Source organism: Anabrus simplex, chromosome 1 (assembly GCF_040414725.1).
Source record: "Anabrus simplex isolate iqAnaSimp1 chromosome 1, ASM4041472v1, whole genome shotgun sequence".
NCBI classification, from domain to species: Eukaryota; Metazoa; Arthropoda; class Insecta; order Orthoptera; family Tettigoniidae; genus Anabrus; species Anabrus simplex.
This window is the reverse complement of record NC_090265.1, coordinates 1,428,188,552-1,428,202,761: the sequence shown is the minus strand read 5'-3', so window position 1 is coordinate 1,428,202,761 and position 14,210 is coordinate 1,428,188,552.

Sequence of the window (14,210 nt, the reverse complement as noted above, 5' to 3'; positions counted from 1 at the left end):
ATAGATATTTTTCAACCCTAGAAAGCAGCGCATCAGTTTCCTGAAGAAGTAGTAGTGAGAGTCCTAAGACCTACGAAGTTTCATCCCCCTGTGGGTGGGGGCGGTAGAATAACACCCACGGTATCCACTGCCTGTCGTAAGAGGCGACTAAAAGGGGCCCCAGGGGCTCTGAACTTTGGAGCGTGGGTTGGCGACCACGGGGCCCTCAGCTGAGTTCTGGCATTGCTTCCACTTACTTGTGCCAGGCTCCTCTCTGTCATCTATCCTTTCCGACCTCTCTTGGTCAACTCTTGTTCTCTTCAGACCCCGACGGTATTACGTGTGGAGGCCTAGGGTGTCTTTAATTTTCACGCCCTTCGCGGCCCTTGTCTTCCTTTGGCCGATATCTTCATTTTTCGAAGTGTCGGACCACTTCCATGTTTTCCCTCTGATTAGTGTTACATAGAGGATGGTTGCCTAGTTGTACTTCTTCTTAAAACAATAATCACCACCACTACGAAGTTTCAGTTTCGAGTTAGTTCACTGCGGGTAACTAAAACATGCTACATGAAAATCTCCAAGTTTTTCATACACGTGAACAGTTTTATTTGTGTTTAAACTTACATTGAACTATATTTTTATGATAATATTATTAATTTGACGCCCCACTAAATACTTTTACCTTATGGTTTCTTGTTCCTTTTCATAACAGTTTTAGAATCGGCTCTGAACTTTGGAGCGTGGGTTGGCGACGACGGGGCCCTCAGCTGAGTTCTGGCATTGCTTCCACTTACTTGTGCCAGGCTCCTCACTGTCATCTATCTAGCTAAAGCCTACAAGGGGCCACGGCTGGTCCATTATCCAACAGCTCTGCCATCCGACCGACCAATTGAGCAGAAGAGGGGTGGCCGCGGCTCCTCTACGCCTCTGCATTCGGGAGACGGAGAGGGGCGGGTCCCCACCGTTGGCTATCCTAAGAATGGTTATCCATTCCCCTGCACTAAGGCGAATGCCGGGACAGTTCCTAGCATAGGCTACGGCCACTACACTCTCACCTTCTCCGAGCATCACATTCACAGTATCACATCTTTCTGTCCTGAGAGACAGCGTTACCGTCTAGGAGGCCCGCCGTCCCCTTCAGGGACAGAATGAAAACGGTTTTAGTAAAAGATTTTGTGTTTTGTGTATTTTCCCGGCAAAATACGCAAATCACAAAAACTTTTATGAACAGGAGCAAGATTAATGAATAACAAAACCATTATCCGCCATCTCACCGGTTCGTCCTCAAAATTCTTAAAATTTAAAGAAAAGACAGGCATTAATTACAAATACTAGATGTTATGTCGAACAGCTTCAGCTCAGCAGATTGCAAGTGCGTTTTAAGAAGTTGTAGCAGCAAGAGACGAGCAAACAAAAGAGACCGCAGTGTAAAATGCGAGCAGAGGGCATTTTACCCCAATTACGGAAGGAAGGAAGGAAGGAAGGAAGGAAGGAAGAAATTAATTCATTATGTCCAGTTTTACGGATGGATGCCCTTCCTGACGTCAATCCTATATCGAAGGATGTATTCGTATTGCGTATTTCGTAGGTTGTGTGTAGATGAAGAGAAGTGTATTAAAGAAAAGCACAAACACACAGTCCCTAAGCCAGAGGAAATAACCCATCCGGGATCCGAACCCGGAGCCCTCCGAATCGAAGGCTACTACGCTGACCATTTAGTCCAGGGGTCGGACGTTAACAGTTATGATACTGTATTATCCAAATGTATCTGAACCGGGGTTCTTCGGTTAATACTTATTCCAAGTCCTTTTTAGTACCTAAGTAACATTTCCCGCCTGGAATTATAATAGGAGTACCGAAATACCTTTTAATGTGAAATGTTCAAGTGCTTAAGCCTACAGGCCACTGAGATATTTCAAGCCGTGGAAGGTAAAGGCTTCCCCTATCCTCAACCTCGGCAGTAAGCGGGATAGAGTGGTTAGCTCTACGCCCGGCCACTTTTGCCCCTGGAGATTTACCTTGTACTCACTTTTTGTTTAGACTGAGCGAGCTTCACAGTCATATGCCTCTTTTAGAAGTGCAGATATCATTTCTAACATCTTTCGACTTCCTGATGAGGAATCGAATCCACGTCCTTCCAGGTCAGCGGCCATCCTTAATCAATAGAGCATCGTGCTGCTATATTTAGCTACTACCTTTGAAATGTGGTGGCGGGTAATTTGAAAACAATCTACGTGGTTTTGACAACTGTCAGCCGCCATCTTTAAACAACAACGCATCGCGCAGCTATCTTTACGGCACTAAACCTCATCCTTATACATGTGGTGGAGGGTGATTTTAAAAAATTCCACGTGCTTTTTTGACAGCTGTCATCCGCCATCTTTAATCAACAGAGCATCGTGCTGCTATCTTTACAGCACTAATCCTCATACCTTTGAAATGTGGTGGTGGGTAATTTAAAAAATTCCGTTAGCTATTATCTCTAAACAGTAAAACATTAGTGCATTTGCGAACCTAACCTCTCCTCTACCATCTTGAAGGAGACTATCCTTAGTTTACGACAAGATGCACGCTACTAAATAAAATGTAATCGTGTCCTCGTTCCGAGGTGGTGCAAGACTTTTTCAGGCACATCTCCTATGGAGGTGAACTGCATGTACCTCCTTTTTAACCACATAGTTTATACCAGCCCTCTTGCCAATTTTAAATTTCTGGTAATACCGGGAATCAAACCTAGGCCTCCGAGAACTGCAGCTAATAGAGGTATCAGTTACATTACTTTATGCATATTATATAGTACAGTAGGGTAGGAGTTAAATTTATATTTTGATGATGATGATGCTTGTTGTTTAAATGGGCCTAACATCTAAGGTCATCGGCCTAATTTAGATTTTATATTATGTAATAATGTTATTGGATTTACGTCCCACTAACTTCGAAGACGCTTTATATTATTTAGTGGTATCAAGCCTATTATGGTCTGACACCGTTCGAGTCCCGTTGTTCGAAAACAAAATCGCCCTCAGAATGTTGGGCGGTAAGATGGAGTGGTGGTGGTATACAATTTCTAATCACTTGATCGCGTGTCAAAAGACTGAATTCAATTCCAAACCTCTCCGCAGTTAGAATAGCTTACCAAGGGAGATGTTCAATAAATTTCCAATTTCTCTGAAATCATTTAAAAAAAGGCTAGGAAAACAACAGATAGGGAATCTGCCACCTGGGCGACTGCCCTAAATGCAGATCAGTAGTGATTGATTGATTGATTGATTCATTCATTCATTCATTCATTCATTCATATGAAGTGAGGGCATATGACGCTGTCGATGGTGATTCGTCCGTCGGATGGCGACGTTACGCCTTGAGCTGACCCCTTCGTATTATTCGACAGAAGTAGGCTATGTGCCAGCACCGGGCTTCCCTTCTCCGTTCCTCCATCATATATCACGTCATTCATTTTATCTTATTAACTCCTCTGTTGTCCGCCTCTGTGGTGTAGTGGTTAATGTGATTAGCTGCCACCTCTGGAGGATCGGGCTCGATTCCCGGCTCTGCCACGAAATTTGAAAAGTGGTTTGAGAGCTGGAACGGGGTTCACTCAGCCTCGGGAGGTCAACTGAGTAGAGGGGGTTCGATTCCCCCCTCAGCCATTCTCGAAGTGGTTTTCCGTGGTTTTCCACTTCTCTTCCAGGCAAATGCCGGGATGGTACCTAAATTAAGGCCACGGCCGCTTCCTTCCCTCTTCCTTGTCTATCCCTTCCAATCTTCCCATCGCCCGACAAGGCCCCTGTTCAGCATGGCAGGTGAGGCTGCCTGGGCGAGGTACTGGTCATTATCCCAGTTTTATCCCACGACACAAAGTCTCACGCTCCAGGACACTGCCCTTGAGGCGGTAGAGGTGGGATCCCTTGCCGAGTCCGAGTGAAAAGCCAATCCTGGAGAATAAACAGATTAAGTAGAAGAAGAAGAAGAAGAAGAAGAAAAACTCTGTTGAAGCGCAACCGGCCGTAAAAACTCGCAACGAAGATTTATCTCACTTCATACCCGACCCTGAAGAGAAACGGGACAAGGACTGGACATACATTATGCATTTACTGTTTAAGTGTAGGACTATGATATGTGTGTCTAACATTGCCAGTAAATTGTCTATCTATCTATCTATCTATCTATCTATCTATCTATCTATCTATCTATCTATCTATCTATCTATCTATCTATCTATCTATCTATCTATCTCTGACTAAATGTTTAGAACTGCACACATGCACTGGGGTGAAATTCGACTTGTACATGGCTAACAGGCCTTTACGTCCAACACTGTTACAGTAAATGAGGAACCACGATTGACAATCTCAGAGTATTATCTGGGGGTAAACGGCAGCGTTGTATTTCAACACAAACCCTGTTAACGACAGCCTGGACATAAACGGCTGGAGGTCTCTCGTGACCATCACACCAGCGAACATTACGCAGGTCATCCAACTACATGTTTTTACTCTTCCACAACGGAGGTGCTGGAACACAGACTACCATACACAATGAAGCCATAAAGAGACATCCAAAAAACACAAAACCTCACTTGGGGTATGTAATTTGAGGAATGTCAGCTCTTAAAAATGTCACATTGATACGGGCCTAAAAGAACTGTCTTCTTCTCTAGCTTCATTCTTTCAAAACCTCTTTTGAGGTTTATTTTTAGAAAATACCTAGAGCATTTCATTTACCTTTTTATTTAATTTTTTGTTCTTCATCCTAATCTCTTAGCCGTTAAAGGGAAACCACCCCGGCTATGCACCTTTTCTCTTTCTCACAGGGTCCTTCCACTGCGTGCATTTCATTATAATAATTTCCATAACAAAGGCATGTCCAGCCGGTGAAGGCGAGCAATTGAGAGCAGAGACGACGGGCCGATTGTTACAGTACCGGCTAGAGAGGGGAGGACGGTGGTCTTGATTTCCAGAACAAAAGACTGTAAGGGAGAGAATACGAGAGGAAATGCATCTTCAAGTGAAGTGGTGGACGCTCGGCCGGCAATGAGTCCGAGCGGGCAAAACTCGAAGCCGTTACATCTACTTACCACAGTAATGGACGTATACAATTTCTCTATTAAGGAGTATAAAACTGCAAGTAATATATAATCGCCAATGGTGTATCAAGAGAACAAAGGGACTTGAGCTTCCCGCAAATCTCCAATCACGTAAATCAAAGAAACCATTTTCGATCATGAACTCTCACTATTTCCTTTAGAGGAATTTCGCACTCTCCCACTAAAACAAAGCGGAAGAACTCCAATTATCCGTGCTCAATTACTGGGATGGCTTTCTCTTTGTTTTGCAAAGAATTTAGATAAATGTGTAAGATATTTTGATATGATGTGATAACTTCAAACATACAACTAATCATTTAAGTCATCCTCGCACAGTATAATGTTCCCATTGGCTACTGTGTGAATTTTTGGAAAGATCGTGGGCTAGAGCCTCACGTATTTAATACGCGTCATTCCGAGTTACTTCTTTCAGTTCAGCAATCGTCGTACCTGTATCCCTTTTGACGTCTTCTTACCAAATACGATGTCCGGCTCCATGGCTAAATAGTTAGCGTGCTGGCCTTTAGTCACTGGGACCCCGGGTTCGATTCCCGGCAGGGTCGGGAATTTTAATCATACTTGGTTAATTCCTCTGGCACGGGGGCTGGGTGTATGTGTCGTCGTCTTCATCATCATTTCATCCTAATCACGACGTGCAGGTCACCTATGGGTATCAAATAAAAAAATAACGTGCATCTGGCGGGCCTAACTTGTCCTCGTACACTCCCGTCACCAAAAGCCATACGCCATTTCATTTTTACCAAACATGATATTGGCCTTCTAATTCCTCTATTGTCACCTGCACTACTTCTCATTTTGTGGTGAAAGTACGATAGTTTTTGTCTCACTATACTCCCAACGAAATGTCTGCCTTGATCTGGTCCATTCTGACTAAGTGTGACTGTCCATGGCATTCTCAGCAGACTTCGCCAATACCAAAGCTCAAATGCTTCGATCATTTTCCTATCACTATCTTCAGAGCCCGGAAGTACATGTAAAAAAAAAATCTGCGATGGCAAAATACAGTTTGGTACTCTGTAGTTTCGGGCAACAAATGATGCAATAATTAGCGCAAAATATCGATTTATTTACAAGCAAAAATATAAACATTATATCTATTGCAAGAAATAACTTTTATAATCTTGTGGGATAAACAGGATCACAGATGGGGTTAGCTGGATCACCCAGTTTCTATCACCTAAGGTGCGTACAACTAGTAACATAGACACACTGAAAAATAAGTTTTTTCACATAAGCGTTTTTCTGCCAATCCCAGGTCACTAAACACATTTTTCCGCAAGTAAACTGCTTTCGTTCACCTGCTCCAACACCATCCTCACGGGAACAAGTTTCACACTTCTCACAACATATCCAGTCGCCTACCTTGAAGTACAGCGTCATGCAGAACCCACGCGCTGAACTTGAATAATGTCTTAAACCTAATACTATCTGAACACCTTTCTCGTTGTGAGGGGTGCAGTGCATCAGAGGGGCGTACAACTGGAGCTTATTTTGTAGATGTACTGGCTTCATTAGTAGTTGACGGTCCTAGATTTCCTAATGATTCAGATAGCTCATTGAGATCATGATTTTCTAACACTTTGAGAAACAATAAACGATACTAATAATTAATATACTGTATTCTTCATATTGATCAAGCAACAATGGTAGTCAGAGTGGACGAAGACCTCATCACCAATAAAATCCCAGTTGGCAAAGGAGTTCGACATGGTGACACAATCTCTCCAAAGCTGTTTACTCTTGCCTTGGAAGACGTATTCAAAACCCTTCATTGGGATAATAAAGGAATAAAAATCAACGGGTTATATTTGAACCACCTGCGTTTTGCCGATGACATTGTGCTCATAAGTGAAAATCTAGATGAGCTAGAAAGCATGATCCAAGAATTAAAAACTGCCTCTACTAAGATTGGTTTGGAAATGAACATTAATAAAACAAAAATACTAAGCCCAGACAGTAAACCACTTAAAATGGGAAACCAATATATAGAAGCTGTCGATGAGTACATCTATCTTGGACACAAGATAAAACTTGGAAAAGACAACCAACGTGCAGAAATTCCTCGCAGAATAGGTATGAGTTGGACAGCATTCCGAAAACTAAGATTCATCCTCACCAACAAGGATGTTCCAATTAACCTGAAGACCAAGGTTTATAATACGTGCGTGCTTCCAGTTGCTACTTACGGTCTGGAAACGATGATTCTGACGAAGGAAAGTGCTCGCAAGCTTCAGCGAACACAACGAGCCATGGAGCGTAAGATGCTAGGGATCAGCCTTAAGGATAAGATCCGTTCAGAAGACATCAGGAGAAGAACTAATGTAACAGACATCCTAGAGAGAGTAGCAAGACTAAAATGGCAATGGGTAGGACACGTAGCTCGACAAGACTACAACAAGTGGACCTCTAGGATTGTTCACTGGAGACCATGGAAACATAAGAGAGGCATTGGAAGACCCCAGAAGAGATGGCTCGATGACATAAAGCTGTTGGCTGGAACACGCTGATTCCAAGTGGCTCAAGACCGAACACGACGGAAGCATATGGAAGAGGCATATATCCAGCAGTGGATTGAAATAAGCTAGAAAAGAACAAGAAGAATAAGATTCTTCATACGGGCGATGTTAAAGAATGTTGTCTAAACGTAATTGACGGGAAACAAGTATAATTATAATTATAACAATAATTATTGTTTTTCTACGACTTTTCCACATAGACACATATGCATGAATTTAAAGCTCACTTAGGAACATGTTATGCGGGAGATACTGTAGTATTATTAGTGTTTCGTAGTATTTTCGTAGTAGTAGTATTATTAAGTAGTATTAAGGACTAAAGTAAAAAGAAACTCCATACGGAAATGCCGTTGAAATATACTGATTCAAATAGCCCGCGAAAGATGATTTAAATAGCCCCATATAAAAAAAATATTCTAAAATGTTAACAGTTCATAATGTTGCCAATAGAATATGTTATTTGTCATGGTGGGTGGGATGCTAGGCCCACTCTCAACGCCTACATACAAAGCACTAATTTATTCTCCATAGAGAGGACACAATTTCTTAAATATTACATCTCCAGTAGTACATCAAGATAAATTACCAACAACTGTCTCCTACCTCAGCTTATTGAAGCTAATATTGGTGGAATATGGTGATAGATGTATTGGTATAGTTAACTCGTGCTTGAAGTCAGACCTCAGCCCACACACTTCTGGCTCGCAATGAATCCTGACATGCACTTCCTGCGCAGTGGACAAAATGCTTATTTTGATCGAAATAACCCAAGGATTCAAATAGCCCCACCCTACCCTACAGCACTGACTAGTCTGCAGTTGGTCTTTTCCTGCTTGTCCAAATATTCTTTAAGCTTATCATTACGTTCTCTCCAAGCAAGCGCCATCCACCGCTTGAATTTTGGGGTGCAGCCACCTCGGCTATTTTAGAACCAAGGAAGATGACATCATACAACTACTACTACATCTATGGCATTCTGCAGACAATTTGATTAGACGTCATTTAGGCCGACTGTGTGTTAATTTCGACGTTGCGTTTTACTCTACCAGATTGCGGAGAAACGAGAAATCTAATGGGTAATCTGTTGTACTGCTCAGGTTTAATTATTTTTCTCCGATACACTTCGTATGTGTCTCCGATGATTTTTAACACGTGGACATCCTACGGCACGGAATCATTCATTTACTTTCTTCTGCTCTTCAAATCGCGACTCTGCGGTCCAGAGGCCAATACTACACCAGAGCCGCAGAGCCAGCTGCGTGGCTCAACTGTCCGCACTAGTGCGTGTACCTTTGGAAATGAAGAGTACCAGGGCTATATTTTACGTACCTGGAGCTGCAAACTGAAAATGTTGATACCTTTCAAAATCATATATACTACCTCACTTCTCTTCTTATTTGAATGCTGAGTGCACTCATAAATTCGCAGGTAGAGTTGTAGCGCGACCAGTTCGTTTCGTTTCCACCCCTAGTTCGACGTCGGATATCCAACCAAATGGTTAGCATGCCCAATGTTGCTTAACTTTGAAAGTGTCAAGGATGCAGAGTTTCAACATGGCAAAAAAGCAACCAGACTTTCAGAATGAATTGTTTCCCTGAAAAAATATTAAGGATACTATTCGAAGTCCATCTCTTTGGCTGAATGGCCAGCGTACTGGTCTTCGGTCCAAACAACCTCGGTTTGAGTTTCTACCGGGCTGAGGATTCTAACTGCGTATGGTTAATTCCTCCCGAAATGTGTGTTTGTGTTCGTTCTAATACACCTCTCTCCATTTACATACAACGCGCTACAACCACCATAGCGAATACATGACTTCACATAGGGTTGGCGTTGGGAAAGACATCCGGCAGTAAAACTGCGCCAAATCCATATCACGTGCCTACCCCATTAAGAAGAGGATACTACGCAAAGCGATTCCTAAGATTCTAAAATATCGACTCTTACTACTTGTATCGTCTTTCCCTTCAGATATTTTTTGATATCCTGTTATACGACGTTTACTGAATATGCCGTATTTTCTCACCTCTCTCCAGTTTATTCTACATTTACTAATTTAACAAACCTAAAACTCGTTTTCTGTTCTAAAAATACCTTTATCATCCACATTTTCTCCCTGTAATAATTATTGTCTTCCCTTAGTTCCTTAGAAGGTAAGTCGCTTCCAATTCTGTGCACAAAATGGATTCACTTATCATCAACTACAAACGGAAGGCCATTCTACTCCCTAATTTAGACATAGTCTCTGTCGCTACACTGTTAAGTTATTTTTCCTCCATCAACACACTTAAAGGTCGGTACTTTGTGTTACGTGTCTAGATTGTGAGGTATCGTTGAGGACGGAATAAGTCATGACTCACTGGCTCTGATGGGAAAATTACAGGACCAATCAGCTTAGACAGATCACAGCCGGACATCGCTGAGATGTATGCTATGTAGGCCTACAACAAACTGAACAACAGCTAATGAGTGTCGAGGAAACAGTTCGGGTATAAATTTACTCCCGGTCATGAAGTCAAGCAGTGCAGCTGTGAATTTCAGTCAAGCTGACCACGTGGCACTACAATATCTATAGGACATCTTAATCTGCAGCATTCGTCATCGCGAGGCAATTTTTTCTATTTGTCTTACATCGCATCACCACAGACAGGTCTTATGGTGACGATGGGATAGGAAAAGGCTAGGATTAGGAACAGAGCGACCGTGGCCATAATTAAGGTACAACCCCAGAATTTGCATAGTGTGAAAATGAGAACCAACGGAAAACCACCTTCAGAGCTGCTGACAGTGGGGTTCGAACTCACTATCTTCCGAATGCAGCCCGACAGCTACGTCTTCCAAACCGCATAACCATCTCACTCTGTGCCAACATTCTAAATGGGTTGCAAGTGCCACGAATTTGTTTTGCTTTGTTCAGATTTAGTTCCCATAAAGAAGATCATAGGCTATGATTGGACTTTTTCACAGGTTAATGACGTTAACACTAATATTGCGTTCGTTAAAAGAGTAGTTGCCTCTGGAAAGTTTTTAACAGATCTTTTGCATGAGGGTGTCTTTTGTGTGGAAGAGGCCAGAAGTCAGATGGCCTACTTTACCGATGAAGGAAGTCGGTCACAATTTTTGCAGAACATGTTACAATTTCACACATTGTTGCATTTCGATATGATGCCTCTTTAGGTCCAGTCTCAAGGAACCACAGTACCATCAGTATGAGAATTCAGTCCATAAATATGTCGCTTTACATTTCCAGGGAAGACTTCACTACTGTGGTTGATCTCGGCACCCTTAGCGATAGTCTCGTAGAGATATTATGGAACAACAATACTTTAATGCGACAGTAAGTCTTTGCTGGCAAGACCTAGTGGCTACAGTGCACTGTGTCTTCTGATTTTTTTGCTTTACGTCGCACCGACACAGATAGGTCTTATGGCGACGATGGGAAAGAAACGGCCTAGGAATCGGAAGGAAGCGGCCGTGGTCTTAATTAAGGTACAGCCCAAGCATTTGCCTGGTGTGAAAATGGGAAACCACAGGAAACCATCTTCAGGGCTGCCGGCAGTGGGATTCGAACTCACTATCTCCCAGATGCGAGTTCACAGCTGCGCGCCCGCCAACAGCACGGCCAATTCGCCTGGTGTCTTCTGATGTGGACTAGAACAATTTGGTTACTTTCATTTTTCTGTCTCACTCTCACTTTGACAATATGAGAGTGACTCAGGGATGACCAGTGCTAGTACAGCAACGGTACCCCTTATGCAACCAGTTTCTGTGATGGATGGTGAGAATGTGTGGATTGTAGGGCTATTTGGCAGACTGATACGGAACAGCACTTTCTGACTACGTAGGAAAAGCAACGAGAACCTACTTCACTCTCATTCAGAGATGCTTGAACTCTCCATGATAGCGAGAATCCAACCAGTTCATCATGTCATAAACAACGGCTTTATCAGCTTTTTCGCAACTACACCTCATATCAAAAATGTTCACGTATAACATCCCCTCAGCTACGCCAGTCAGTATGACATAGCTACTGCCGAAGACTTTTAAAAATATAGATATAGAGAGCAACGAGTTCCTGACTTTCTCTCCCTGGCAAAACTGAATTCGTCGGGAAGACAGAAAGTCTCCTAATAAGCCTAAAATAAGAGGAATGTAAAATTTTTTGGATGCTTGATCACAGTATTATTCTACACAAAAGAATAAACCTGTGTCTGGTTCGGTATCAGAAGAATATAAAAAGGACCAATCATTGAAAGTTCATGTTACTAGTTTAAAATTTTGTTATATAGCTCTAAGTGACATGAAACCTTAGCATTTGTTGTACAATTCTCTGTGATTCTGTATGTTTTATTTTCAAATACAGACGCTTTTCTAAATAACTTCTGACTTCTTGGCCATACTTTGTTGATATAATATGTTCCCAGGAAAACGAAACTATGGAGCCAAGGAACAACACCTAATTCTGGCCTTGACCATCTGCAATAATATTTCAAACAGGTTATAGCATGAAGAAGAGTGGACTGGGAAGCCAGAAGTTAAATGATTCAATCCCGGATCATGCTGACAACTTGTAAGTGTGGATTTACCGGTTCATTGTACACGCCAACATTTGAAATATTCCGTAAAAGTATTCACTCCCTAACTCTAATTACACTCTCTCGATCTCTGTGCAATATTACTGGTTATTGTACAAGTCTGATGAGAAGAATAGGTAGTTAACACAGTTGAGCACGGTGCCTCTCGCCTTTACTAATAATAAGCCACCGGACGAGCTGGCCGTGCGGTTAGGGGCGCGCGGCTGTGAGCTTGCATCCGGGAGATAGTGGGTTCGAATCCCACTGTCGGCAGCCCTGAAGATCGTTTTCCGTGGTTTCCCATTTTCACTCCAAGGAAATGCTGGGGCTGTACCTTAATTAAGGCCACGGCCGCTTCCTTCCAACTCCTAGGCCTTTCCTCTCCTATAGTCACCATAAGACCTATCTGTGTCGGTGCGACGTAAAACCACCAGCAAAAAGTAATAAGCCACCGCCACCATTACTACTGTTGCGGTCACTTCTGCAACCGAAGCTACTCTTACATACAGTTTTCAATGCTCCATGGCTAAATGATTAGCGTGGTGGCTTTTGGTCATTGGGTTCCGCCGTTCAATTCCCGGCAGGGTCGGGAAATTTAATCATAACTGGTTAATTCAGGCACGGGGACGGGGTTTATGTGTCGTCTTTATCATCACTTCATCCTCATCATGGCGCGCAGGTCGTCCACGGGAGTCAAATCAAACCTGCATCTGGTGAGCTGAACTTATCCTCGGACACTCCCGGCACTAAAAGCCATACGCCATTTTATTTCAATGCTGAAAAACAGTAAATTGGACTTCACGTTAGTAGTTGGTAAGTTTCTACCGAAATTTCAGATTATAATAATTCCTCCGAGAACCTGATTCAAAAATCAAATACCTTGCTTAGTTTCAGTTTACGCTAAAAGGATATCTGAATTATTTGCGCGTCCCTAACTCACTTTCCTGGAGTGATGGGTGTGGGGTTGCTTCCAGACTTTAAGAAAGGCTTGTCTCACTGATTTTGCTTGTTCATATTTCTTGCTGGATGCAGTATTTTTGCGCATGTCGGAGATCCTGGGTTTGGCTCTGGGTGTGTGACTGGCAGTCTCACAGTGTTGGGACTGGCGATTAGTGTTTCACCTGTGTTGTGTATATACTGTAATTCCTGTACTTCTCTTGAGTGTTTATGTGTTTAATTGCGTTGTGATGTCATTCACCGTCGACAATGGTGTCTACCATTGGTGCGACGTCTTCGTGTATTTACGGGTTGGGGTTCGATTTGAACCCAAGGCATCTGAAGTTTGTGTTTTTTTATGTTATATTATCTAAGGTTATTCCAGTGGGAAATCGATTTATGTTAGATAATGTGTCACTCAGATTTGTTATATTAGAGTATTATGATTTGTTTACCAGTAAAATTGGGAGTAGCTTCAGTGATTAATACTTAATATTTCGTACACGCGATGTCATGAAATAGATTCTTCTTGAATGGTTATACTCGTCTTATTCCTAAAATATGAACAATACTCAACAATCCGAAGTACCTGTGTGAAATTCGATGATGTATTCGCTTTGTATATTTGCGTCATTTTCTATTATCATCAGGATTATAATAAACCCCTTTTGTTTCTAAAATTTAAAAGATTGTTCTCATTCGATCGTAGTTATGGCATCCGTATTATCCTACCCTTTATTCCGCTAAGCTATTTATATATATATATGATGCCCACTTGATTTTAACCCAGATAAAGACCCTGTAGATTTATCGCCGGAGACTATGGGTAGGGGGTGGGTGAAATATATATGATATTAACCAGTTATAATTTGTATTTTGGACAATAAAGGTATAAGCTATAAACCTTCTCCCATCAACTCTACTACTCTAACCTTAGGAACAATAATCTACGATCATAGCTGTGTATGATCATTTACACTTTTTTACATAGGGAACGGCTTGGTAACGTAGTTGGTTACGCATTCGCCTTCTGTGCACAAGGTTATGGGATAGAACAGTCAGATGGCGTAAATGCATGGCTCATGCCAGTAAAATTCCTGT